The 27,332-nt window shown below is 41.7% G+C and overlaps 1 protein-coding gene across 4 annotated transcripts in view; it reads right to left on the bottom strand.

The window, feature by feature from the left end:
- The window catches only part of zfhx3 (zinc finger homeobox 3), a 222,154-nt gene that overhangs the window by 113,781 nt on the left and 81,041 nt on the right, over positions 1–27,332 (bottom strand). Inside the window, exons 1-2 of one of the 4 annotated variants that reach the window (XM_023332819.1) lie at positions 24,830–25,260; positions 15,329–15,386 (exon numbers count right to left, since the gene is read on the bottom strand). The exons of 1 other annotated variant lie outside the window; for it this stretch is intronic. The gene's annotated coding sequence lies outside the window, so the exon portion shown is untranslated. Of the gene's footprint in view, positions 1–10,326; positions 10,363–15,328; positions 15,387–24,829; positions 25,261–27,332 lie in introns of those variants that run through there. 2 more of the 4 variants (XM_023332818.1, XM_023332817.1) reach the window with 2 other exon arrangements.

Here is a 27,332-nt window from a genome sequence, read left to right as displayed (position 1 = left end):
AAAAAAACGATCCTTATCTCTGCAAGAATACACACAACTGAGATCAAGTAAGTAGTACATAGTATGCAAACCTAATTGAAATCCAAAAGTTATAACAACTGACTAATAATATGTAATTTAGGCTACAAAGCACTGAGTTTGCTTTGTAGCCTTTCTGCACTGAGCAGAAACATTGCACTGATTAATGTTTAGCACTGATTAATGTCATTACTGAAATTAGGCATGGGCTTCAAGTAGAATTTTCCACAAGTGCAAGGGTAGATAATGCAGATTAACAGAACTATCCGGTATTGTTTAATTGTTCATTTTGTAGTGTCTTGTCTTATATGTTGTTTTTTCATTATGTGAATCAAAGCCTTAGACGTTAGCCTCTAGAAAAGGTTTCCCAGTTTGATAAGTTAAGCTAAAACGCTGGGAATCAAAGACATTTTAAAATTACTCAGATTAGAACATGCAGGGTGTCAGTAGACACTTCCAAGTACAACCACACAAAGTGTATATTACAAGGACTTTATAGGTTTGCTGTATTTATTACTTTTACTTGAAGAATTGAATGTAACTGTGCATTTAGTTTTTACTTTGTAGTCTAAATTTCCCAGTTACAAGTTGGAAAAATAGACAGAAAGTCCTCTGAATTCTAAACTTGAAGTGGAAAAGTGGAAGGTTTCTCACCAACCGCAAACTTCAAAATCCAATACTACTTCAGCTTTTTAAAAACAAAGTCAAAGCTGTAGTATTAACCAGCTTATTTTAACACTGTATGGTTTGTATCTCACACAGTGCAATGCAACATCTCTTAGTGAATACATTCAGAAAATGGAAAGAAATACACTCTCTTTAGCTATTGCCAAGAGTAGCTACTGCAGTTGTTACCGTATCCTGTAGGTTTGCTGACCTAAAACTGGAACATGATTAAGTTGGGTTTGGTGCTGTGCTCAGATTCCTGCTCTGACTTTAATAGTAAGTAAACTACACTAGCACATGTTCCAGTTCCCATTTCTTCCATAATTTATACTGGGAGTTCTCAAAATGTTTTCACTGCACTAAGAAGTTTCTAATGAAGTAAATATCAGTGCGTTTGGACAAGTTCTTTCTTTGGCTTGTATTAAGCTTTGTATTTACCTTGTACATAGATGATTGATGCAAAAACAATTCTGACTATAATTAAAAGCAACTCATGTACTTTTAGTGGTGTTTGTAGCATGGATTTTGAACCATGTTTTGATGGTATTGTTTGGATCTTTGTCAACAACAAATCACACAAACCTTTAGTCAGAGACAGACAGAGTGACTTAAACTGTGACACTTTAGATTTCAACTCTGGCTCACTTTTTACATCATAAAAACATATTGTACAGTGTTTGGACCGGCGACAACTTCCATTTTTACAAGTGCTATTAATACAGTCTTGATGTGGATGATTCATTGTGAACTGGAACATTTTTCCACAAATATATACCACAAAAAAATTATGAAGCAACACACACTTATCTGTTTCAAAACTTTAGTGTACCCAGCTGAACTTGTCATTTCTTTAAACCTTCAGTCTGTTTTTGCTGTGGTTGCCAGGAAAAAGTACCGTAAAAAGAATATTGTTGAATAGAGAACTAAGCACCACTTTATCCTTTAGGGGCCTCAGTGGTTTTGCATGAAGTTAGATTAGGTGACGTCCAGTCAAATGATGCAACTGGCGCCAAATCCAATGACCCATTGTTGCAGCCCTTTGCCATGAAAAGATCGTATCAAAGTGTGGAAGTCACAAAGGTACAGAGGACTCAATACCAACAGTGTCTCTGTCTTATCTCTTACTTTATGCTTAGGCAGGACTTGCTTCACAGAGACTGTTCTGGTTGAACTCAAGTAAGTATCAAGCCTAGTTTGTTGTGGTTATCTCAGGCCCAGCAAGACTAAAGAGAAAACAGGGTCCTAAGTTAGTTTTAATAGGCACATTATTTCTACCCCTGACACCCGCACAGCCTCCAATCTCAGCCACTGGCTGTTTGAAGTTGGTAACAGCTGTAGTGGTTCCAGCCTTTATTTAGAGGTCAGCAAGCTGACTTCAGTTAAAAGGAGAAAGGGACTAAAGGGGTGAGAGAGAAAGAAAGAAGGCAGGAGTAGGAGGAGAAAGAAAGAACGGAGAGCGAGTGAGAGGTGAAAGGAGGAGTTAAAAAAAGAAAGAGTTACTAGTGTGGCGAGGGATTAGCTGAGGGAGAGGTTAAAAGTTTGTGGAGCTGCATCTGGCCTCCTGCCTGCTCTGTTGTTTATTGCCGCCGGCGTGAAGATCTGGTGCCAACATTAACCGCACCTGAACCACACTACGGCACACGCAAACACATAAACACACACACACAGGGACAAAACAGGAAGAGGCTTGCATGTGCACTGCTTGCACTTTACACCAGTGCTTTGGCAAGATTTAACAGTGTACTTTCTACATCAGAGTGTGTGCAATTGTTTGTGTGTGAGCGCATGTAAGTGTACACGTGCTCCACTAGCAGATGCCTCGTCATGTCTTCTCACATGTCGATCCTCTGTTAGTTTTATTCACTTCCCATCCTTGTGCTGTGTCAATGTGGATGGCTGCCAACCTCGTCTCAGCTAATTCTTCCTGAGTCACTTAAAACCTTGCTTGACAATGTTCCACCTCTGCTAAAACTTCCACATGCTCAACAAACACAAGAAAGAAAATCCTCGTTTTAGGAGTACTGTATGCCATCATCTCATCATCCAACACAGACTGGAACAGAAACATGCATGGGGGTCATTGTGAGCTGAAATTATGCACAATGATGCCACCCACAACAAACCCATAAGACAGACCCTTCTCTGTTCGACTTCTCTCTTTCACTGGAATTTCCCATAATTTAGTGCCAGTTTACACATTACAGCACATGCAATAAAGACGTGCACCTGCACACACACGCACACACACACACACACAAAAGTGCAGTACAGAAAGAGCTTGGAGGTGTAAAGATTTTTCAGAGTTGATTACAGGTTAGTCCTTTTACCCCTGGCACTATTGACAAGGCTGGCAGCCAGTAAGACCTGAAAACCAGGACTGATATTGTTCTACTCTCCACTTTATCTTCTCTCTGCTGAACTCAGTCCTTGTCTTCTAAACTTCAGGACTGGAATGTTGCAGCAGGTCATGTTCACAAGCACATCAAAAGCGATTAGGTGCAAGCCCCAAGGATTAAGATGAGTGTGTAGACCTTCACATCTTAGGCTAACCTCTCCAAAGCACTCGGCTTCCTCCTGCCACAACAGTATCCAAGTTCATTTTGGCCTGACACAGGCCCCTCCTTTGCTTGTGGAAGTAATACCAGATTACAGAGCAACTGTTGTTAAATGTTGATATAATGTGTTTTTCTTGTTCTTTTCCCCCCTCTCACTGTTTGCACAGCTGTTCTCTAACAGCAGGTCATCTCACGGTTCTTCTCTTGTATGGCTTACTTTGGGCAAAACTGACATATCACTTCAGTTTAATGCGCTTGGACAACATTGATGGCTGTGAGAGGAAACATTTTTGATGAAAGAAAGTGTGGAATTTAAGTTATACATGCGTATCTGGCAAATATTAGCTTTTAAGGTTAAGTTATTTTCTTCCAAAATAGCGCTTTGAGAGTTAACTTATCGCTCTGACTCAGGTGTACAGGGCAAGTCCAGACAGGCGACCGGCAACTCAGAACACACCAGAAGGGATCTCCACAGCACCACAAAAATGGTGATATTTCACTGGAGCAAGAAGGTCTAACCAAACAAAGTGAGGAGAGAAAAGAAAAACACCTCCTTGACAGCATTTTTGTCTTTGTTGAATCAAAGCAAGAGACGATAAAAGAAACACCCAACAAAACAACCATTCATAAAAAAAATTAAATAATAAAATACCACATTTGGGTGCCTGTGGCGAACAAGGGAGGGGAACAGACTGAGGAATGGGTTCATGGGTCAGTTAGTGAACAAAGCAAAAGGTAGATTTACACAGCATTTTAACAGAAGCCTGTGCTCTATCTGTCTTACTCCCCGCTCCACCTTCTCTCTCTCTTTATGTGTACATGTGAGGAACCAGCAGGCTGGAAGCTCTCCCAGGACCCAGATGCGCTCTGTCAACACCGAGATTCCAGAGAGGAAGCAGGGCTTTACAGCAGCAAGCAGTGCACACACACAGCCAGAACCTGCAAAGACCGGGAGCCAGGAGAGAACAACCTGCTCCATGTAAACACAGACCTCCCTGTCCTCTGCCTGAGCCACTGGTTCTGCTTCCTCACCCCGAATGGAGCAAGCTGCAGCAGCAGCAACATAATCCTGGTGGTGGTGTAGTGAGCCACAGAGTTCCTCCTGCCTCGCTGGGCCCCTTCTCTGCCTGCCACCGTCAAGAGGTAAATAGCTATTGGCTGCTCAATAAGTGGCTTCAGTGTGTTGGAGTAAGGGGCCTTTTTTCCTCCACACTCTCCCAGACTTGACAAGCATGTATTGACAGAGCAGTTACACACTAACCCATTGGGGGAAATCCTCCACATTGTGCCCCAGGCAGCTGATAAATGGAACTCATACAGTACCTGTAAGCATGATCTCCTAGGCGTGGGCCTGGAAAGGTGCATTTTCGCATACAAGCAGCTCAATATTACAATACTAATGCAGACATGTAGGGAAAATGGGGGTTTTAAGACACATAATGTGATGACCAATAGGATGGAGGGAAATGGGAAAGAAGAGAAGGCATCACACCAAAGAATGTTGATGTTTCAAACACTGATATTCTGGTATAATATTTCAGCAAAAATGATTAATGAAAACTATGAACAGAATCCAATATGTGCAATGTGTTATGGTTACCTAAATACTAGCAGTGTAAGTTTGGAAATGTCCGTTTCAAATGAATAAGAGGATCACATGGACAGCAATAGTCACTAGTGTCCCTGAGAGAAGCCTGGTCAGACAGGTGGCGTCAGCACTGAAGCCACCAACATTGAGGTGGTGCCAAGTCCCCTCCTTCCCTTCAACTCCCTTTCATGTTCGACCCACTGCTGATAAATAGCTACGGGTGTAGCACTTGCTTTCACTTTGTGATATGATGTCAGTAACCTTCATTGATCTGTTGGAGGGTAGGCACGCCTTATCGCTGCCTCTCCCCGTGTGATATACTGTGATCCAGGACCCTGACTGCTTTTTAATACACTGCACTTTAGGTAACCATGTCGCAGGCTAACCACCTCAGCGACTAACACCTGAGGCCATATTTTACGGCAGCACTGAGATGGCCACACAGATTATGGAGAAACTAACTATGGAGGAGCTTGCCAGCCAAACGAGGACACTGGCTAAAGCAGGAAAGCAGAGTTGTGAGGAATTTTCTGGTTTGATTATGTATAATGGTAGACCTTTATGGGCCAGGAAGAGTATACAGAAGAGAGTACGACTGAAACGTCAGACTCTAAAAAAGATATCTTGTAAAATAGAATATGATATTCCTCATCAACGAGATCAACCCATTGCATTTGCCCCTAAATCTTTACAATCCTCTCTTGCTTCCAGTTGGATCCTTTCAATCCTGTGGCTTTGTTCAAGGAACTACCTGTGCTGTGTTTTTAAGTCTAATCAAGCACCTCTGTCAGAACATAGAGCATGTGTGTTGACAGAGCACAAGACTCTATGCAGGATTGAATTAGTGCTGACAGATACTTCCTCCCACCAGATTTATACATGTACCTACTCAGAGACAACAACTGAGCTAATTGGCAGGAGTTTCATCCACATTATTTGAACCCTTTAGCAAACAAAATAACAACAAAGTTGCCATGTATCATACTGGGCAATGATCAGTTTGGAATAGGATGGATTACAATTACAAAATCAGGACAGTGATTATGGTAATTAAGAGAAAATGTGTGCAAGCTCAAAGTCATTCATATGTAAGTTATTTATTCTATATGATTAATACACACCGAAGCACAGTCCAGCCAACAAAAACACCCATGTATACAGATTGGAGAAGGCTGCAGATAAAGAAGACTGGGCAACTAGCAAGAGAATTATCCCAACTATTGATTTTAGCTGTTGGGTATTACAGAAGGAAACAGCGGGTTTATCAGGCCAAGATCCCTCTGCACTTTTACTAACTAAACGAGTATTTTCCGGGCTTATCAGGCAAAAAGCCTATTACTGATGTTCTCAGCCTCCCCCACAAGCAGACAAAGGGAGACGTTGGCCACCATTATGTAGCCATTGCATGGGTTGGATTATGTCACACTTTTGGAGACCTGCTATACTTATTCAACCAATCACAAAACCAGAAAGATGCTAACATAGTCTTCTTTAACATGACACCCCTCAGGGGTATTGCACACTTTATTATATTTATGTATATTTACAGTTATCTGCTAATGGACTTGTGACCTACTCAACAATCTGCTCTCCATCTTGCTCTTCCACTATCTCTCTGTATCTTTCTCTGGGTCAATGTCATTTTCATGGCTTCTTTATATGAGAAATACAGGCAAAGATAATGGAAAGTGCTATAATCCCTGAGTGGAGCCTAATTCTGGTTTTAATCACAAAGCATAAAAAGTATGTGTTTTAATTAGGGACTGCAAAGATACCTGTGGAGGTACCTCTAATGATGTCTTATCTATGTTCTAGAAATACAGGCTGCTCTGTATCTGCTGGTGTGAATTGAAACTTCACTTGTTGTTTTAATCTGAAATTATACTCAGACATTTTGAATGAATACAGATTTCCCAATATTAATAATGAACAAGAACCGAGACAGAAAATCTCCCCTCTGCAATTACTGTGGAAATCCATAAACTGATCAATGCACAATCCCAAGGATTGTCTTAATACATATAAAATATGGACAATACTATATGCTTGTACGAATGTCCGTGAATGTGTTGTGCTGTAAAACGATCTCAAGGAGATGAGATTATAATTGAAAAAAAATAAAACATAAGATTTCATGATTTGCATTTCTTATCACAGACAAAGAGTGGGCAGAAAAAAGGTTATTGACAAACTGCAAAACAGAACAAAGTCATAAAGAAATGAAACAACATCCTACTGGATCAACCTAATTAAAAATACATTGAAACTACTATGTTGGTACCGCTTAAACTACCAGAAAAAAAACATTTATCTAGTGAGTGTGAACAAAGTTGTCATGGTCCATTCTACAGGGGATTTCATGAGGTAAACCACCAGCTTTGGTGAGGAGTGGCACTCATTGTGACATTGGAGGAGGATGAAGATCCAAGTTCAAACTTGGCATCATCAAAGGGGAGGCGCTTAACTGCCAACTGGCCTGCCTTTACGTCTCCAAGTCAGGCCTGTAATTTGCTTGGAGCGGAGATAAATCTTATCTCAGAGACCTGATTAAGTTTTTAATTTACACACCAATCAATAGCCCAGGTCTATTGGCAATGTGTCTAAAACTCTATTTACCAAAGGATTCCCTGCTATCAATTGATCAAGGACCCGGCAGTCATAAATTATGGGAACATGTGTGTGCGTGAGCGAGAGAGAGAGGGAGGGAGACACAGAAGAAAACGAGAAAGTACGGGAAGAGGGAGAAATTGAAAGAGGCTGAATATATTTGGCTGATTTTTAGAGAATAATGCAAAGATAAGCTGCTAACACCTGGTAGCACGTGACCTGGTAGCAAGACACACACAGAAAAGTCACTTTAAGCTGCTTTTAAATGTCTCCCCAAACATCATCCAATGACAAGAAGCTGAGTGACTTTCCAAAGACTCCCACCCAGCGTGGCCACGCTAAATATCTGGACAAGTGAGACAGACACCCCAGCATTTCCGGCCCTTCCTGCATGAGTGCCATTAGCTGTTTACAGAGTCTACTTTCCCAACAGAATAGTAAAAGAAGAATTTGCAGGGTCTGGGATCCACAAACAGAGCGAATACATATGGCTCTCATGCTGTGGTCCATAGAATCCTTCCTGGAAAAAGACCTGTCTTTATTACATCCAGGATCAGAGGTTTCATGTTAATTCATGCAGTCTGAAGTTTAAGATTTGACTTGTCAGAGCTGCAAAGGTGTGATTCTGTTAGGACACGACACCACTTCATTTTTACAAACAGTTAGAGGAGACAGACACAGTCCAGCCCCTCTCTGCTATTCCCATATAAAGGAAGTGAAGGGAAGGGAAAGAAGGGCAAGCGTTATCACCGTGGAGAAAGTGTCGTCATGGCGGTTCTGCTCTGACCCTGCTGACTCGCCAATTCCTTTACATGAGATCATTTTGGACAGCTGACCTCAATATCACTGTGCTCTGAGGATGAAACAGATACAGTGGAACTTCTTAGTCCCTGTGCCCTGCTGCCAAAATATTAGCAGGATGCACATTTACAGTTTTTTTCCCCAGCACAAACATTAACAGGAATTAAAGGAATTCCCAGAATAAAGTGAACCCTTCAACTTCCTCCCCCATGGTTATACCCAGTATAAAGTAAAAAAAAAAACAAAAACAAAAACAAACTATTTTTATAGTTGTGAACAGGACAGGCAAACTGCCATAGTACATTTCCGGCTTGTACTTAAAATTACAACATACTGTACAATCATAATGCAGAAAAACAATTTTGTAACAAATGTTTAGGCGGAAGTTCTGCACTACTTTATCATTAGTGGAGAAGCTGTCTGGTAAAATCAGGCATAAACATGTGTCAGAATTACATGTAATTATAGTTGGAAAAACTTCCGCATGAGAGTATGAATCACCTCTGCAGCTGGCTGGCGTGGCAGGAGAAAAAACAGTACCCTGCTATCCTCACCTTCAAAACTGCAGAGGGGGAGGGGTGCAAGCCACGGGAGACGTGCTGTCTAAAGAAGACAGACAGTCTCATACGAAGTCAGAGCGGCCGGCTTGCTGGTCCTCTGTTGGATTATCTAAAGAGCCACCGACGGATATGTGTAATCAGCCCCATCCCCTTGTTTCTCTCTCACTCTCTGCCTCTCTGGCTAATGTCTCCGCCTGATTCGATTGAGGCAATTAGGCAGTAATCTATAGAGCTAGGGAGTGATGGAAACATTTCCCACTGTCCTCCTCATGTTTCTCAGAGCTGCTATAATTAGCTAACTTTGTTTCTCATTAAACATCAAAGGAGTATTTACATACCCAGATCCAATTTGGCTCTATGGAGCCCAGCCCATTTAAACCATTGTGAAATCCTGAAACATGTCTTTAAACATAGCAATGAGGGAGCAGCAATTTACCATTAATTCAATCAAAGACATGTTTAAATAAGTAAGGCACAATGGATCTTGAGGGTACAGAGTACAAGAAGTAAAGACAAAAAGGCAAATTTGTGTTCAGGAAACAGCTTGGATGATAAGTTTAAAACAGTGGGTTGTTGGAGAAACATTAACTTTATAAACGGCCTGTGTTAAATTTTATTTGTATCTACCCAGCTTTTTATAGAAATGCATACATTCATTGTTCTAACCTCAACTGAGAGGGTCTGTTGCATAGTGAAAAGAAGTTCACTAGATTCCTAGAGTATACAAGATACCTTGAAATATGACACAATGTAACTTCTCAACATCCATCCCAGCAACTCAAACCTAATCACTTCTGACTAAAGATGAGACACACTGTGGTGTGCTGGACATACGTACACTATGCATACGGTGAATGGGCATTGAATATCCAGACTATTTCCTGCTTTGCAATCCTTAATAAGCATACCTCAGAATGACTTAACTCATAAAATATACATCCACATATAAATATGCAAATTAGTCCCACCTCTGACTTCATGGTTGTCAAGGCGGCAGCTGCTTTCCCTTAATTCCACTTAAACATACTCCATCTTTGACGTGACAAGTATAACAAAGATTTGCACCACATGAGCTACTGATATGTTGCTAATGTTAAACAAACAGCTTTCCCCAGCCACATTAGTTCCTACTCCGCAAGTCTATGAGACTGGTTCCCTAAGTGTGTTTTATGATCAAAATTTAGGCTGTCTTAATTTATGCCTTCTAAGATTGTTCCCACAGTTCCTGTTTCAAGAACATAAACCAAGGGATAGACAGCACATTTTGTTCATAAATAAAAAGGTGAAACCCCTAAAAGTTTGATGTTTTTGTATCTTAGCCAGTAATTAGCATGGTTGCCTCCTAGCAAGGACGTCCCAATGAAACAGTCTTGAGTTTGCATGTTCTCCCCATGCATGCTTGGGTTTTCTCCAGCTCTTCTGGCTGCAACTCAAAGTTCAAAAGCATGAATGTAATGTTGACTGCTCACTCTAAATTGCTGGTAGGTATGAGTGCAAGCATGAATGGTTGTTTGTCCTGTGTGTCACTCACTGGTCACTGGAGATAGGCTCCAACACCCCCATGACCCTGCAAGAAGTGAGCAAATACTGGTAACTTCATACAAACAGATACCCACATTGAGCACACATAAACAGAAAGGCAGACACAGTAATGGAGAGTCCAGGTAATTCAAAGAATTCTTTAAGTGGAAATACAGACGTCATATTTCTCTCAGACATAAAAGGCAAATATGTCAATGTGAAATGTAAATTATGCCCCCAGAACAATGTCGTTACTTATTAAGGAACTTAAATCTCACAGAGCAACTCAACATCACATTTCAACAAAACTAGTCACCAAGACTATGTTTGTCTTGGTGATTAAACTAAGACAAAACTAGTTTAGCATCAACACCACAGGGCTGAGATGATGATGCTAGCAGGTACAATCAAAACACCTAGCATGAACTCAGTGAATGAAGGAGATGGAGCAGCACCACCCAAGCAATTTCAGCTTGATTTCAATTCACATTTCATTTCAAATTAGGATCACATGTAATGGACTCAGCATGGATAAACACTATTAAAGAGAACTTCACTAAGATACAGTTGATGTGATAGCTTGGCTTTTTTAATTAGCACTACAATGTTTGGCAAGTCCAAATTAATTTTACACATATTTAATAATCAGTTGATGTGCAATAACTATCAAAAACTTTAAAACATTTACTTTGTTTTATTGTTTTACTATTACAAATGTTGAAATAATTTAATATATAATTATGTATGTAATTGAATTGGTATCTGGTTTCATATCACACAATAACATTTGAATGGTTTAGATTAATGTACAGAGTTTCCTATTTTTAATTTGTTCTGTTAAGTATGTGTTTATTGAATACTCAGTTTTATAATAAGCATTTGAACATACATTTCATAATTTAATAAGAAGGTGATCCAAATGCTTTTACATATTTAAACATGCTTGCTGGTCCTCTCAATGATTTCTCATTTAATTAGTTACTTTTTTTAAAATTGCAACTTAGTTACTAACTCAGTTCCTTTTTCAAAGAAATAACTTCATTCTATAGCTAATTACTTTTTAAATTAATTTATCCAACACTGCCAAATATTTCTCTAAATCTGTCTTTAAGTGAAATATAGACCTGTCCCAGATCTTGACAAGATACTGTATTGTTAGGGTAGAATGAGTACATAGGTAACACTCTAGCCAGTTTTGAAAGAAAAAAGATAACAAAAAAAAAACAAATTAAAGTAGCTGGATTCCAGCCCAACACAAATTTACTTCGTCAGTTGTGCTTTAGCAGTAATCCATGCTTCCGAAAACAGACACCATGTCAGTAAAAAAATCTCTTTTCAACCATTACTTGGCAAAGGTCATAAAAATTATTTTAAAAAGTTATTTGGTTGCCACAACACTCATATCAGATCTGCCTGTGGTTCCCTCTCATGACGTCTGACAAAATCAAAATGTTCAAACTCATGCATTGTGCAATACAATCCTAATTCCTGCAGTTATGATTTAACCCTCCAATGAAGCAATGAAAAAAAACTGTAGATGAGCACACTGATTATTAGTGGAATGCACAAGTAAACAGTATGAGGGGCAGGGCTGCATGTAGAAGACCAGATGGGCTGGCAGGGGGGCTTTTCCTGGGAAAAAGCTGTGCAAGCCCCCCTCCTCTTCTGTTCCCCTCTCCTCCTGTGTGCAGGACTGCAGCTAGCCTGGCCTGAGCAGCAGAGGGTTAACTGCAATGCCTGGTAGCAGGCATGAAAAAAAAAGTGAAACAATAAAATAATGGCAGTGAGTGAATGCTCAAAGGCAGGGGGCACAGTGGGTGTGGGAGTGAGGGGGTCTCGCCATAGGCTCCTGCAGATGTTGCTGGGCTTCTGGGGGTCACACAATCATGCGTATAAGCATTCCTGATAGAGGGAGCTTGGATTAGGGAGCTGAATGCCTTTCTCAAGTCTGTCAGAGTTTGAACATGCCGGCGAAGCCAAGAAGAGGCAGAGAAATCCCAGAAATGTGGAAAAGTGGAAATGTGCTGAGGAAAGGTGAGAACATAAGTGTAGAAGAAGAAAGGCAAACTGAAAGAGCAACCACAATGCTGAAGTTAAAAAAGAGGAGGGGATAAAAGGGCAAACAATGAGTAAGACTGACAAAGAAATTGAGCAAAACAGGTTTGAAAAGATAATGAAACAGTTTAACAAACAGACTGCAAGAAGAAATGAAGCAAATGATAATGTAGTAGGTTTGCAAGGGGAGTACGTTTGAAATGAACATTTCTATTTGTAGCTGAATGAGTGAATGAGCAAAGACAAAACAGCGTGCTTTCTTCTTTGTATGTCTGCGTGAGAGAGAGAGTGAGAGACACAGAGAGAGATGAAACAAAAGCTTTTCAGAGTGGATGTATGCTGTTCTGTCCCTTTTTTCCCAGGACAGAGGTCTGGAGAGGCCTCATATTTCTAGCTGCTGTCAGGCCAGGGTGAGAGGCAGAGGCAGAAAGGGGCAGCTGTTTTCTAGAAGGTAGCCCTTCCCCACACATGGCCTTTGATCCACTTTGGTTTCTTTGGCCAAACAATCTCCCATCCCCCTATCTCATATTTATAAGTATATATAGGAATTTATTTATGTGAAAGCCTACATCAAATGAAAGTATAGTTAGCACGGAAAGGCACACGAGTGGTGGCAAAACGTGGAACCAACTCTGAAACTTAGGTGGTAAACCAAACTGAGAAGAAACACGAAACCAAAGCTTTGTTCTCTTCCCCTCTCTTTGTTTTAGACAAGACAAATAATTTCTCAGGAATGCAGCTGGGCTGGTATCTGCTGCTATGTTTTCAACACTTTTTAGAGCATAATGGGGAATAAAGAAACCATTGTAAAACAGGAGCTCCTATTATGCTTAGCGCTTCTCCAACAACTACTTCCCTAAGTAATAAAGGAGTTAGATTAACTGCAGATATTTATTTTATTTTATTTTGATGGGCAAGGATTAAAAAGCAAAAATGCAGGGGCAAGTAAGGAGATGAACAAGTGGTTCAAAAACAGCCCAAATTTGGCAGTTTTATACCCAAACAGATTGATTATAAAGCCAGACTTTTGCTGTCATTTTTAAATAGCACTCTAAATCAGAAAGTTCTGCTTGCCTGAATACTGACAAACTTAATCACCGATTCAACAAACAAAAATCTTACAGAAATGTCAAAATGTTTTGTTCCAAAATGTGATCCTCTTTCATCTTCGACCTCTAGATTCAGTCCAAGCATAAAACAAATCCACACTTTTAATTCCCCTTTATTCAAACTCTTATTGCATGCAGTCATATCATCAAACTGGTTCCAGCAGAAAGGAGTAATAACTAAAAAGGTCCCAGCTCATCAGTTTTCTGACTCAACAAACAAAAAAAAATATTGGAAAATAAACAAACACACCAGTCACAATAATAGCAAACACAAATTTTCATATGTGACAGTTGAGGCAGGTGAACCTTTGTCCCCCATCCAGCGACTATCCGTCACTCTACAAGTTAATATTTGCTTCTGCCTGCTCATAAATTTGCATCGCATTAGAACCTGACCTAAATGCATTTTTTATCACCCAAAGTAATTAGCCGAGCATTAGTTGTAAGCGAGAGTGAGAGGACTGTAAGGTTGAAGCCTCCCTAAATGGGTGGTGGCTAGCCCAAAGCTGTAGGCAGGATGGCTACGGAGTGAAGCGGAGCTCGGCCACCAGATAAAAGAGGAAGTAAACATGGCCAGAGTGCTGCCTCTTTAATCTGCTACATTAACTCCAGCACTACAAGGGGAGGAGCCAGCAAGCAGGCAAACAGCACAGCCACATAAAAGGGGAGTGTCAATGAGGGGGTAATAAGGAAAGACAATGAGTAAACAAGCAGGGGAAGTCCAGGCCCGGTGTGCTAGAAACTCCCTGCTTCTCAGTGCGTGGCACACACAAAGACCCCGCTGTAATTAGCCACCCCAATAGGTTGTTTAGCATTTGCATATAAATACCCTCACAGGCAAACGCTAAACACGCTGACACAAGCCATGCCAAAAACAGACGTTCGCCACACCTCTACCCCTCCAGGAGGTCTCAGGGGTCCACTTATGCAGGGGATGCCCCCTCCCTCCGCCCTGTGCTTGTACCCACTACAGGCAAGCTGGCATCTATTTAAAAAAGAAAAAGGGAAAAAAAAAAGGCACACCAGAGTGCAGCGGCTCAGTTCTTGTTTCTAGAGGGATTGTGAAACACTGCAGCCAGGCTTCCTGTTGAATGCCCACATACCCATCTGTCATGTGAAAGTGCATTTTCCCCAGACCACACGGTACAACGAGACAGTGCAGCTGGCAGTTTGTTGTTTTATATATTTGTGTTAAAAAGTAAGAGGAATATGATGAAGGACTCCTGATGATTTGAAAATCTTCAGCCAAACATCTGTGCACATGTGCATAATGAGCAAAACTCAGGGTCCGTGAGAAATAAAAGTTGGGTCTTGATCAGGTTCAAAACGTAAGGGCTTGTTTAATTGCACCCTGCCAGGTGGAAAACAGGAGAAGACCAAGATGATGGCTGCAACCACTAACCAATTAACTCCTGTTTTCAGATGTTGTGTGCGTTTCAGGATTCATCAACCTCCTCCTGCCTGTTGTTTTCATGAGTGAAACGTGAGAAAACTTAAAGAAAGGAAGGAAGTGATGAGACTGGTGCCTGCCCTCCCCCTGCCCTGACCACCTCCTCCTTCTTTTCTCTCCCTCCCTACAAAACCCAGATTCTCTCCAGTGTAAACAAAGACTGTGTAATCCACACACTCGTCCTGCTCCTGGCACTGCTAGGAGTGAGAAAGCGTAGGGCTCCTGCAGCATACGAGGGCTGCTTCCTGTGTTAATCCTCAGCACAGAGAGCAACTTTACCGGCCCTGCTTGCATGTAGTAGGGTCTCTCTGAGCTCTGCTTTTGACACAGGAAGACCACAGAACGAAAAGCTATCGTTTTTATGCCATCGACCACAAAGCTAAACACTCAATTCTCACCTGCCGTGTTGCCTGTTGTTCCCCATCAGGGCATGATCCAACATGAGGAAACACCTGGCTGAAACAAAAAAGCAAGCTGTAAGAGGAGCCTTTATTTTTTACCCCTCCTCCTATAAAAAGCTTGTCTGACAAACAAGGACATCTAAATTGAGAAAACAGAATACGCTTACAATAAAACTTTTTTATTTACTCTGCTGGTTCTGAGCTACCTACAATGGTTCAGTGGGGGGGATGGAGAAAAAAAGTGCTTCATGAGCAGATGTGCAATGATAGCAGAGAGGAAGGAAAAAGCAGGGCATATCTGGTCAAAAGATTGGCACTTAACACGCGAAGAGAGGAGAGAAACTGTTGAAACAGCCAGTATCCGTTTTGAGCCTCGCTCTTACCTCAGGTTGACTTCCTATGTGTGGTCAGTGAGCGTATTGTTTTATCGCTTCACTTGACAATACATATACACCACTTGTTACCACCTGGGTAAAACTGAAATGTCAAACGTTGAGCTTTTCTGGAAAATGTCGCCTTTAATTAAACCGAAACTGAGCCACAGCAGACTTGTGGCCATGCAGCAGGTGATGAGGTGATACAGGGGATGCTTTACACCCAAGCCACCATAATAAACGTGCATAACGCTTTCCTAGGCATCTATTAGACTCCCCATTCAGCAGAAGGAGGAGAAAAAAATAATAACAGTGCAGGCTAGCCGAGGGATTCCATCCTCATTCATTAAACAGTAGGGGGAAAATGAACGCCATGGTGACCAGACAAGGCAGATGACGTCACAAAGCCGAGGTCACCAGTCTGTTGCGACCGTCTAGCCCCCAGTCGGCCCCTTGGGGTCTCCCTCACCCCCCTTCAGCCTATTGGTCCAAGCTAAGCTCTGTGGTCCTGGAAATCAGAATGAAAACAGTCAAAGAGTGCGGGGTGTCAGAAATTTATTCATTCATTTTAATGAAACATCACCTACGGAATGAATTACAGCCACTGGATAAATATATACATCTAATTTTTAAATCAATGTATTTTTGTGAGGAGAAGATGAGAGGATGCCTCATCCTCCTCCTCGGGCTACATACACAAATATCTGTGTTTTTGTGTTGCTGCATGGGAACCTTCTCCTCTCTAATCAATTTATTATGAGGAACTGAAGTCCTCATGTTTGTTCATTTAACACAGAGAAAATGAAAAACAACATTTGTTTCTGGTACGGTGGGATCCAGCTTGAGAACCAGGCATGTTCTGTGAGGGAAAGGAAACGCAAGAGAGAATAGGGGGAGAAATTGAGCCACACATGGAGGAAAAAAGACCCCCACCCACTCCCTCTCGGTATAAACATAAAGGTGTAATATAATGTGGCTTTGAGGAAATATGGCTTTAATTGCAGGAGGGCGTAACATTTAATACGGCCTGTATGACACCTAGCAAAAATGGTTTACGCTCCGGACGGTGCCAATTATAATTCAGCCAATGAGGAATCTTTCATAAATCCACCAACATGCTCACTGCAAGCACTAGATGCTTATTTGACAAGATGAGATGGGGCGGGATGGCGACAGGCGCACATGCAGTATATCTTCTTTTTAATTACAATGTCTGCAGAGGTGGAACTCTGCTATAAACAATCATCTGTGCAATCAGACGCAAAAGCACTAACACTTAGCCTTATAGCAGCTCGTTCTAAAACGGAGAAACTGGATTATTTGGAGAACGTTGGTCTCACTGGTCCAATGGTAATCTTAATTATTCTTTTTTTAAATACTCACGTAGACCAATAGCTTAAAGCTGGGGCGTATAAATCTGCAAATCATCTATCTTTTATATGCCGGGCATAGCAGTGGGACATCCTCATTCAATTTTATAATGCCGATCTGGCGGTGGTGTCGGTCAGATCAGTGCAGATATTTACAGGCATTCATGAGAGCCAGAAACACTCCACTGAATATATATACAAGATTATCAGCATTCTGCTGAATTTAATCATAGAAATATTAAATATGTGCATTTTTCACAGGTGTTATTTAAAAACGTAGCCTTTTTGTTTCTCCCCCCCAAGACTGCAGGTGCTAACAGCACCATGGCATCTACCTTCTAATACAACCTGGTATAATCTTCTCTTATTATGTGTATTGTGTGTTTGCTACAAAAGCAAATAAAATGAACTAAAACGCTGTTCAGATGTGCGCATGTCTCAAAAAGAATCCACTATGTGAGCCTATTCTCACGCGGACTAGCCTTGCATGAGTAATAAATACATATAATAGCAAACACAAGGATGTACAGTATATGTAGGCATGCGGCGCATACACACTGCACAGTGATGCAGGAAAAGAGAAGAAATAAAGCAGCAGAAGCTGAAAGAGAGCACACTTCAGAGGACTATGGAGGCTGCAGCACTTAGAGGCCATTTTATTGCTTTGCTGTGGTCAAGTGAGGTGCACCGAGCTCAATTCCACCACAACAATGGCAAAGAGGGCCACAGAGACAAAAGAGGGCTATCCTTGCTTCTTAACCCCTTCACTACTGGCAGATCAGTGGCCTACGACACTGAGCCAACAGCATCAGATGCCTCAGGGGAAGACAGTGGAGCGACAGCCACATCCTGCACAATCTACCTGCCTTATTACAGCAGCTCCAAAGTACACATAGCTACAACAGTTAGATTTTTTTTTCCAAAATTAAAGTATATATTTAACAAAAAAATCCTAAGATAATCTATAAATATTTAGTAGAGGTCAGTTTGTTTTTGTGACCACCCAGAGACAGTAACTGAACCTCAGCTTCATACCAAAAGCACATCACAGCCTTCTTCTCCATATCTCTCCATACATGCCCCTCCTAGTCTCCTTTTCTCTCCTCAAACAGGGAACTACACATTTGCAAGTGAATTACTCTTTTTGTTAAGATTTTTGTGCGTGTGTTTAAGAAAAAAAAAAATTGGGAAAGAGGGTGTGTGAGAGGGAGAAGGAGTGCTCCTGCCATCGCCCTTTTCTTTTCTTCTCTCTATAATCCTGGGGAGGATAAGCTGTGAGGTACACAGAGAGGAAGTGCCACAGACCTGCTGGGGTCCAGCACATCCCAGCAGTGCATTCCTGCAGCCGTGGCTTATCAGACACACAGGGACGGGAAAAACTGAACCAATTCCAACCAAAATTGCTTGGACAAGTTTAAATTGGTAAATATGAAGTCAAAAACTGAACTCTGGCCTGGATTTTGCGAAACACACACACAAAAAAAAGATAACCCACCCAACACGAAATAATACAATCTATTTGTCTATCTGCCTCATTGAAAATAATAAGCACCCACAGGTTGTGACAGAGCAGTTATATAAATACTGCAAGTAAAATATTATTATTACTACTTTTAATATTTTTTTTGTAACAGTCAAAATCTAATTGTAAACGCACACACACACACACACACACACACACCCGCACGCACGCACACAAACCATGACGTTGCAACACTGAGTGACCCACCAAAATATGATAGAGGTTATACATGAGAAATCTGACTGCATTGGCCCATCTTCTTCAAAACATATCCTATTTCTTACAGGTTTACAAAGCAATTTATATTCAGTCAGTCGAATCTTTGTCTCTCAGATGACAAATACTATGTTTTTCTCAAAATATAAAAATCCAAATGATTTTTTTTTTCATTCATAAAGCAACAGATAATACGAAGCATGAAAGCAAGAGCAGTGCAGCTGTGGCAGTGTCAATTTGTTAAAGCTGTCACTCTCTCGAACAGCCGTGTGCGCGCTCGCACACACTTACATTTGGGTTACACAATGGAGATTTCACAGACACAGATAAACAATGCAAGGGCAGTTATCACTCCACAGAGCACAGTAACACAGAGGAAGAGGAAGAGCATGACAAAGAAACAGGGGGAGGACAAAAAAGATGGCGTGTGTGTCGTCAGAGTCACAGGCCAGAGGGGCCCGCACATTGTTCCGCGGCTCGGCGTAGGGAGAAAGAGGCGACCTGGGCAGCCTCTGTCTAAGCGTCCTCCATGTTTTATGCATTCTGTCCTTTGTGATGATAAGCACCAGCGCGGAGGGTGGAATGTTGGCCTCCAGGGTCCAAAAAGAAGGGTGGGCTTATGAGGAGCAGCATGGGGGTAGAGGGTCGGAGGGTGGCCGGGATGCAGCTCCGTTTTAATTTTGCAGCCCTCAGAGCGTTCGCTGTCATCCCTGCCTGACCGGCATACTGGCATATGCAGCTTCCGCAGACACATCTCTGAGCACGAGAGCTAACCGCTGCTCCTGCTGCTTCAAACAGGATAGAGTCAGCACACTGCTCTACCACAACACACACACACTCACACACACTTTGAGAATGCTGCCAGTCATGGATGGACTTGCATCACACAGGAATTTGACTCACAGTTAGTAAAGTAAAACAGGAAAAAAACAAAACAAAACAAAAAAACTGAGTTTATAAGTGCGATGACAACAGCATCTAAGAAAAAGCTTGGTTTGCAAGCATACTAATAAACCTATTCAAGAAGTAACATTCAACTCAAGGACACAAGAACATATTATAATGTGTTTCTCTCAATACAACAGCTTTAATTCATTGTTAGAAAAGGAATAGAATTTTTTTTTAAATAAATATTTCACGTATTGTTCAACCCCATTCTGTCACCTCGACAGCATCCACGAGTGAAGAGTGAAGGGTGGAAAAAAAGAAAGCATCTTTTGCTTTTAAGCTTCACCTATTTTTCACATTACAACTAGTAGACAATCAGAATGTGGTTGCTGCATGACACCTAAATTCAGCTTTGTCCTGTAAGCTTGCCAAAATACTGATAAAAAACACAATTATGCCATGAGAAGACCTTGACATAGCACACTTAAAAGAAAACTGATTTATTTACAATGTCGGCATACAAATAAATCCGGACGTTGCTGCTGCACACACGCGCGCGTGCGCACACAGGCTGTGACACATGTGCATCTTCTCAGTCATAAATCTTGTCTACCACAATGATTTAACCAAGATTGTTAACACGATAACATGTTGTGAAAGAGCAAACCACAAGAAACCCCGCCAACTTCACTTCAGAAAGATAAAAGACAGTCGACAGTGAGGAGGAATAAAAAAAGAAAAGAGGCGAACTCTAAAGGAAACATGGAGGGGGGAATTTTAGAAACAAGCAGAGGATAGGGGGCTCTCTGCAGATGAAGAGGACACTCTGGACTGCTGGGATTAAGGATCAGGTGGAGGATTCATTCACACTGTAAGCATGCCTACATAAACACACCTGACCATCACATCCATCCCACTCACAGTGTTGAGCCGGGACCACCGGCACCCCCCAACCCCCCGAGCAGCTTGAACCCCGTTCTGACAGCCATGACGAGTACTTGCCGGACTCAGATGTAGCATGACTGGAAGAGTCGGTCGTATTGAAAAGCATACATCAGATGAAAAGCCCATCATCTGTGTCTGTCAGTCGCACTCATCTAAACATCCATACGGCTAATGGTGGAGACAAGACGCCTGCTTCGGCTTTTGGGTTTCAGAGAATACACACTCGCCACAATTACAGGCATTTTATGATGCTGTCTCGGAAGAGGGGAACTAATTGGAAATGACCTGCAATTTATTTAGAGATATTCGAAATAAATAAGAAAACAAAATGGTGAATTAAAACAATTGTGTTAATAAGTAAAAAAAAAAAAAGAAAAGAAAAACACACTCTTTATTTCTCCTCTATGTGCATACATATCTAAATGCAGTTCTCACTGCTTCTTTGCTGAATATTCCACGTATGCTCCCAGCCAGCTCTTCACCCAAAGAGGGCTCCCTCCGACCGAAGACGTGGCACCGATTTCCCCCCACAGTGCCACATCCCAAACACGAAGAGGTGGGAGTCGAGGAAGGGGAAATATGCAGAGATGCCGAGAATGAGATAGGAAGAAGGAGACGCACCGGTGTGGGTGTGTGTGTGTGCGTGTGTGAGTGTGTGTGTGGAAGCGAAGGGGTTATGACAGCCAGAGGCGCTGTCTCTCCTTTCTCTGTGTTACCCCCCCTCCAGCTCTCCGCTGTCTCACGCCAAACCAAAGAGCAAGCCAATCCGTGACGACTGCGGCTCCCCCCTTTATCTCATTTACCCAACTGCTGGACGCTCTGTTCCCACTCATACAGTTAAATGGCATCTGAATTTTCTAAATATACCTCGCATCAAATGTTGCTACAGACGTGGGTCAAGTGCAAACGGTGGACAATGCCGAATCAATGGTCACTGACGTTTCAACACAACGACCACGTTCCTCCCCACGAAAAGCAGCTACAACACCTCACATCTGCACTTTAACGCAGCTACTAAACGCAGAAGAGCTGCAAGCAAAGCTCCTCTAGTCATTTAAATAAAAATGAAGAATGTTGCCACGTGCACCTTACTCTGCATCTTCAAAAAAATTGTGAGATACGTGCAATCATGGACATATGTAAAATAAATTGAATAAATAATTAAAACATGCAACGACAAAATTAACCAAAATGGAGGGAAGCATGAATGAGAAGTCCTTTCATTCCCCCCTCAGATTAAAATGTACCAAAATGTTGCTAAATTACGTTTAAATAAAATTTGACTATAAGAAATAAAAGACAGAAGAGTGAACGTTAAAAAACAAACCTATTTTGGACGTATTTATTTTTCAAATGCCTCTTTTAAAACCGTCACTGTCTAATTGGAATTCAGTGAAAAATAATTCTGAGTTGAGGATTCTGGAACTGCTGCCACCAACACCAAACAGAACACATGGATGTATTTTGTGAAAAGAGAGTACATGGAAAAAAATAAGGCCCATGACATTTCCACACCTTTTCCTGGAACTGTTATAATTAAACATAAATATGAGAATGTGGCAAGACAGGAAAAAAAACAAAAAAAACAGGCAGGTGCAATGACAGTAAACATTTTCTGCTGTCTTTGTTTTGTAATAGAGAAGGGAAAGAAGGAGGAGGAAGATGGGGAGGAGGAGGAGAGGAGTGCTATCCTGTCAAACGGTGCAGGAAGGGAGATTATTGGTGTTCTTTTTTTTGTTGTTTTTTTTGGGAGGGGCGGGGGGTGAAGCGGCCTTCTTGTCCTACAGAGCATCTATAAGTTTCTGATCGTGGCAATCTGAAGTTCCCACTGCAGGCAAATAAAGCTGTGATGAAAAAGCCAGTGTCAGAAAATCCAAAGAAGGCAGAACCAAATTATAAAAAGTCATTTCGAATTGTGACTATTCTTAAGAGAGACGGAATCTTGCTTCCCTTTTACTCCTATCTCCTGTATGAAAAGCAGGGATCTATTTACCTGACCTCTTCCTCTATGTCCCATGGCTATCTGACCTCTCTGCTCTCCCACCCTAACAGCCCTCCCCTCCTCGTCATTTGTAGATGGAGTTTCTCTCCCTGCTTGGTGATTAATTCTATCAAAGCCGGCCCCATTTTTGATTCTCTCATCAATAAATAAATCCGTAATCCCACAGATGCTGACAATAGTGAACCCCCTTTTTATTTGAGTTCTACCTGCTCCGAAAAATAATAATAGAAAAAAAAAGACACACAACCCCTCCACCAACAACTCAGATCAGCCTTTTTCTCCCAGCCAGACCCAACTCTCTCCCCATTATCCTCTTGGCTGTTTGCAAGGGGGTTTCCTCTCTTTCTTTTTTATCTCTGTACTCACTCTATGACCCCTGTTCCCCTGTTTCTTGCTGTCTGACCTAACCCCCCACCCCCACATCCACACCCCTTGCACTCCCCGCAAACACACTCACAACTGCCACCCCACCACCACCTCACTCCCCTCAGCCTTCAGCTTTTACCCCAACAGTACCACTGTCTCTGTTCATCGCAAGAAAAGGAAAAAAAATGTTTCACCCTTTTTTCTCGTTTTTCTCTGGGATAAACCCCCCCTAATAATCATCGTTCTACTTTTTTTTTGTTAATCTGACTGTACTTCGAACCCTCCTTTCCAAAAATGATGTTTTATTATTACATTTATGCCGATTTTTGCATTTTAATTACTTATTTTTTCTAATTATTTTGTGAGGTTATTGTCAAAAAAGGCCTCTTTCCCACTGCAGCCAGTTTTTTTTCCCCCATTGCATTTGTTCTGATTTTGCGTATTTTGGCATTTTATTCTATTTTGAATATTTTTTTAGATAAACTGATGCTGTAACTAAACGCCACCCGCGGATGCAGCTTGGACCGCCATCTAAAGTTTCCGATGGTTACTTTGCATTAATTCTAACATCCTAAGATCAGATGTAAAGGGCAGTATTTTCTCTCCACGAGAAAGAAATATTCCCTTGAAAGTCAGAGTCGGTAGCCGAGTATAGTTCGAGGGAGCAAAGCCAGCCTCCCTGTCTCTTCCCTGAACCCACATGTCTGATCCCTCGTCACGCAGCTCCCACTCGCAGCCTGTCCGTGTGCGGGGTCCTGCTGATCCGCTCTTGTCACGCAGGAGACCCGGTGCTCCGTTTTTTCTCCCAACCCCATCAACAACACCACATTCAACTCAACGCCGAGCCCCCCTGATGCACGCACGCACGCACGCACGCACGCACACACACACACACACACACACACACACACACACACGCTTGTCAATCGATCTGCATGTGACTTCGTCAGTGAATGAGCGAGAATCGAGTGAAAAACATCACCGAAAGGAGGCAAACAGCTGTTGTAAAATAAAAAAAGGGGCTAAAACACGGAGAAAGTGTTTGGGGGGAAAAAGTGTGCGGCTGACGGAGCTGAGGCTGGGCGGAGGGATTGCACATTTCACACAAGAGACGTTGTCGGAGAAGAACAAAACTGTCCTCAGCCAGAAGAGGATTTTATTAGAAATCGACGGTGGCGAAACTCTCTGGATGTGGAAAGTGTCAAATCTGTTCAGAAAAACAGAGCAGAAAGCGAAAGATGCTCCCCCTGTTTTCCCGGACGCCCACGGACCCACAGGCTGGACTTGGAGCTCCTTCCCTGGGCTGCGCTCATGTGGAGCTGCCGCTGCCCCTCGTCCGCTCTGCACAGCTTTCCCCCCCCCACCACCACCTCCTTGTTGCATTTGTGCTTTAAAACACGTCTCTTAACAACCATTAGCCCTCCATACCCATTTCCCCGATCCCACCGCAGAAAACAAAACACGAATCTGTTTTTAAAACCGTGTTTTTCTACGATCAACTGCTCTGGAGCGGATCGCTGTCTTGCCCGTTTCTTATCTTCCATTCATGAGAGGAGGAGAGGACGGAACGCTCATGTAAACACAGGTAACGATACGAATGATCAAAAAAAGGAGATCGAGAATAAAAGCAAAGTATCTTGCATGAAAATGAACTTGTGATCGCCGGTCATCGCTCTAAAAGCGAGGATATCGCCGGGTCCGCCAGACGGTAAACCCCACGAACAGACAGAGTGGTTCAGATAAGTCACACAGCGAGAGAATAGGATCGTGGAAACAAGAGAGGGAAAAAGAGATAAACGCAAAGTTGAAACTTACAATTTCTCGCTGCCGCTTTGTGATCCTCGCTTTTTAATCCAGTATTGAGATGATTTAGCTAAAGATCCCATCAAGGCAGTCTCCTTTTGGTCAGTTTGCGCTTAGGGTGGCAAAAGAAAGATCATTGTTGTTGCGGAGTGTAAAAAACCGAAGTAGGTAGGCTACTATTAGTTGTTAAAGGCGATATAAAAATAATTTGGATGCAAAGCAGGCGATGAGTCTTGTGTTAGAGGGAGCGAGGAAGAGGTGAAAGTGAGATCTGATGATTGAAAAGAAAAAACTCTTTGGATCTTTATTCCTGCTAATTAGTTTCCTGCAAAAAATGGCTGTGATTAATTCAGTGCGCATGTGCTTCATTACACAGGCACGAAGGGAAGGGCTAATTAGCCGCCTTCTGGATCAATAAGATTCAGCAAAGGAGAGAGGCTCGGGAGAGAGAGGGAGGGAGGGAGGGAGATAGAGGAGGGAGGGAGGGATGGATGGATAGATACAAGTAGAAAAAAGAGGAAAGTAATGATCAGGAATTGAAAATATGGAATTACGAACAGCGGAAAGTAAGAGTTTGATTAGACGGAAGACAGTGAAAGTTAATGCGGGAGCGGGCAGCCTCAGCGGGCGAACACCGACGGCACTGGCGCACGTTTTTCCACCGCTTTTTCCCCCCTCTTCACTTTAAAAAAAGCGTTTTTGTTTTGCGTTTTTTTTAAAATAAATATAATAGGCTATATGCAGTTTCAGCACAAAAGCGACTCCGCTTTATTTTATTCCAACTACTTAAGACTTCCAGGCTTGCATTTTAGTCGCTTCAAAAGTAGAGCCAGGGTTGCGTTTCCGACGAGTTTTGCGATCGCTTTGACAACTTATTAAAAATCATAACTTTGACTTTCTGATGAGAGCGAAACGGAAGCGACGAAGCGCTCGGCAATCTGCACCGCACACAACCACGTAAACGACCGATTATAAGCAAATAAAGTAAAAACATTTAATTTTTTTTTTTTTTTTTTTTTTTTTGCGACAATAGGAGCTTGTTTAAAGCGCTTCCTTTACGCAGAACTGTACAGTAGCAGCAACACATGAGCTGGCACGGCGCAAGAACTGCTGTTGTAATCTGCAAAGACCAGAGCTTATCGTAAATACAGTGGCACCTGCATATTATCACAGCTAACTGTGTATTTAGACCGGTAAATATATATTTTACGCATTAAGAGTAAATACCTCAGTTCGGGAGCAGAAAATTAATATGAAGTTGTCCTGACGGCGCAGCTTCGGTGTTTCAACTTTGATAAAGTTCACGTAGTTCAACTTGAGTGATTCAGTCGGGAATTTTTTATTTATTTATTTTTTTAAAGAAAAAATCTTTTTCTTCTCCTCAGAACAAGATGTTATAATAAAGAACAAGAAACACAACTCAGACCAAAGAGTGCCTCTAATTATTAGACGTAAGTTGTAGGTTTTATTGATTTAGAACTATAAAATGCTAAAATTCAAGCTCTTGTCATATTTATTAAAATAATAAAATTTCGCCTTTAAAATGAAGAATTAGGTACATTTTTAAAGGGATGATAAAAGCGTCAATGATTTACCTTTTACTCTCAGCTCACAGCACACGCGGATTTTTGTTGCTTCACAACACACTTCTAGAAAGGAAATATCTCGCAGATCTGACGGAATAGAGCACAATTTGAAATATTTGCTTTCATTCAAAAAGTGAAAAAAAAATCACCAGAGCTGCTTGCATTTGTACAGTATGTCTGCAACTTCAGCTCGTCTCAAAAATACCTGCTTAAGCGTCAGTGCATTTTTTCCCCCCATAAACGTGTTCATGTTTCAAATCAAAATTAAGAAGATGTGTGTAGCAATATTTGCAAAAGTATGAATAGATTTGTTCTTACCAAGCACACCAGTGAAAGAAAGACTTGTGAGTGTAGGTGTGATGAACCAGCATGCCATTGTGACATCTGTTACCAAACTTGTGGGAACACGTTGTCAATACGTGTGGGTTCATGTAAATAACAATAATAACTGTAAAAAAAAAAATGCGTGACTCAGACTGATCAGGACGTTTCTTGAGGTTCTGGCTGTATGTTTTGGATTTTTTTTAGAAGAGTGTTAGTGTCCACATATCAGTCTGATATCTCATTATAAGGTGATCAGAACGTAAGCAAACTGAACATTTGCAAACTTTTTTTCTCGCAAATTAAGGACGTTTTTCCCCCCACCCCAGATAGATATTGTAGTGGGGGGGAACACTTGGCTCTGTCATTGCACTTTTTATCAGAATTTTTTGTTGGTTGTTTGAGAACGTGGACAACCCCTCTCTGTCTCATTTCTACACACTTTCTGTGCAAACAGCTCTCTGTGCTGAGCCCAAGTTACTGCGAACACAGGCAGCAGCTTTCACAGAACGCCTTCTGCTGATTGAAACAATACGGATTTGTTAGTCCGCGACCTCAACGTGCTAAATTCCGATGCAGAGTTAGTAGATAAAAGAAATACATTGTCG

This window comes from Xiphophorus maculatus, chromosome 4 (genome assembly GCF_002775205.1).
Source record: "Xiphophorus maculatus strain JP 163 A chromosome 4, X_maculatus-5.0-male, whole genome shotgun sequence".
Classification (NCBI taxonomy): domain Eukaryota; kingdom Metazoa; phylum Chordata; class Actinopteri; order Cyprinodontiformes; family Poeciliidae; genus Xiphophorus; species Xiphophorus maculatus.
Note: the sequence above shows the minus strand (reverse complement) of the source record. Positions and strands in the feature narration are given on the sequence as shown.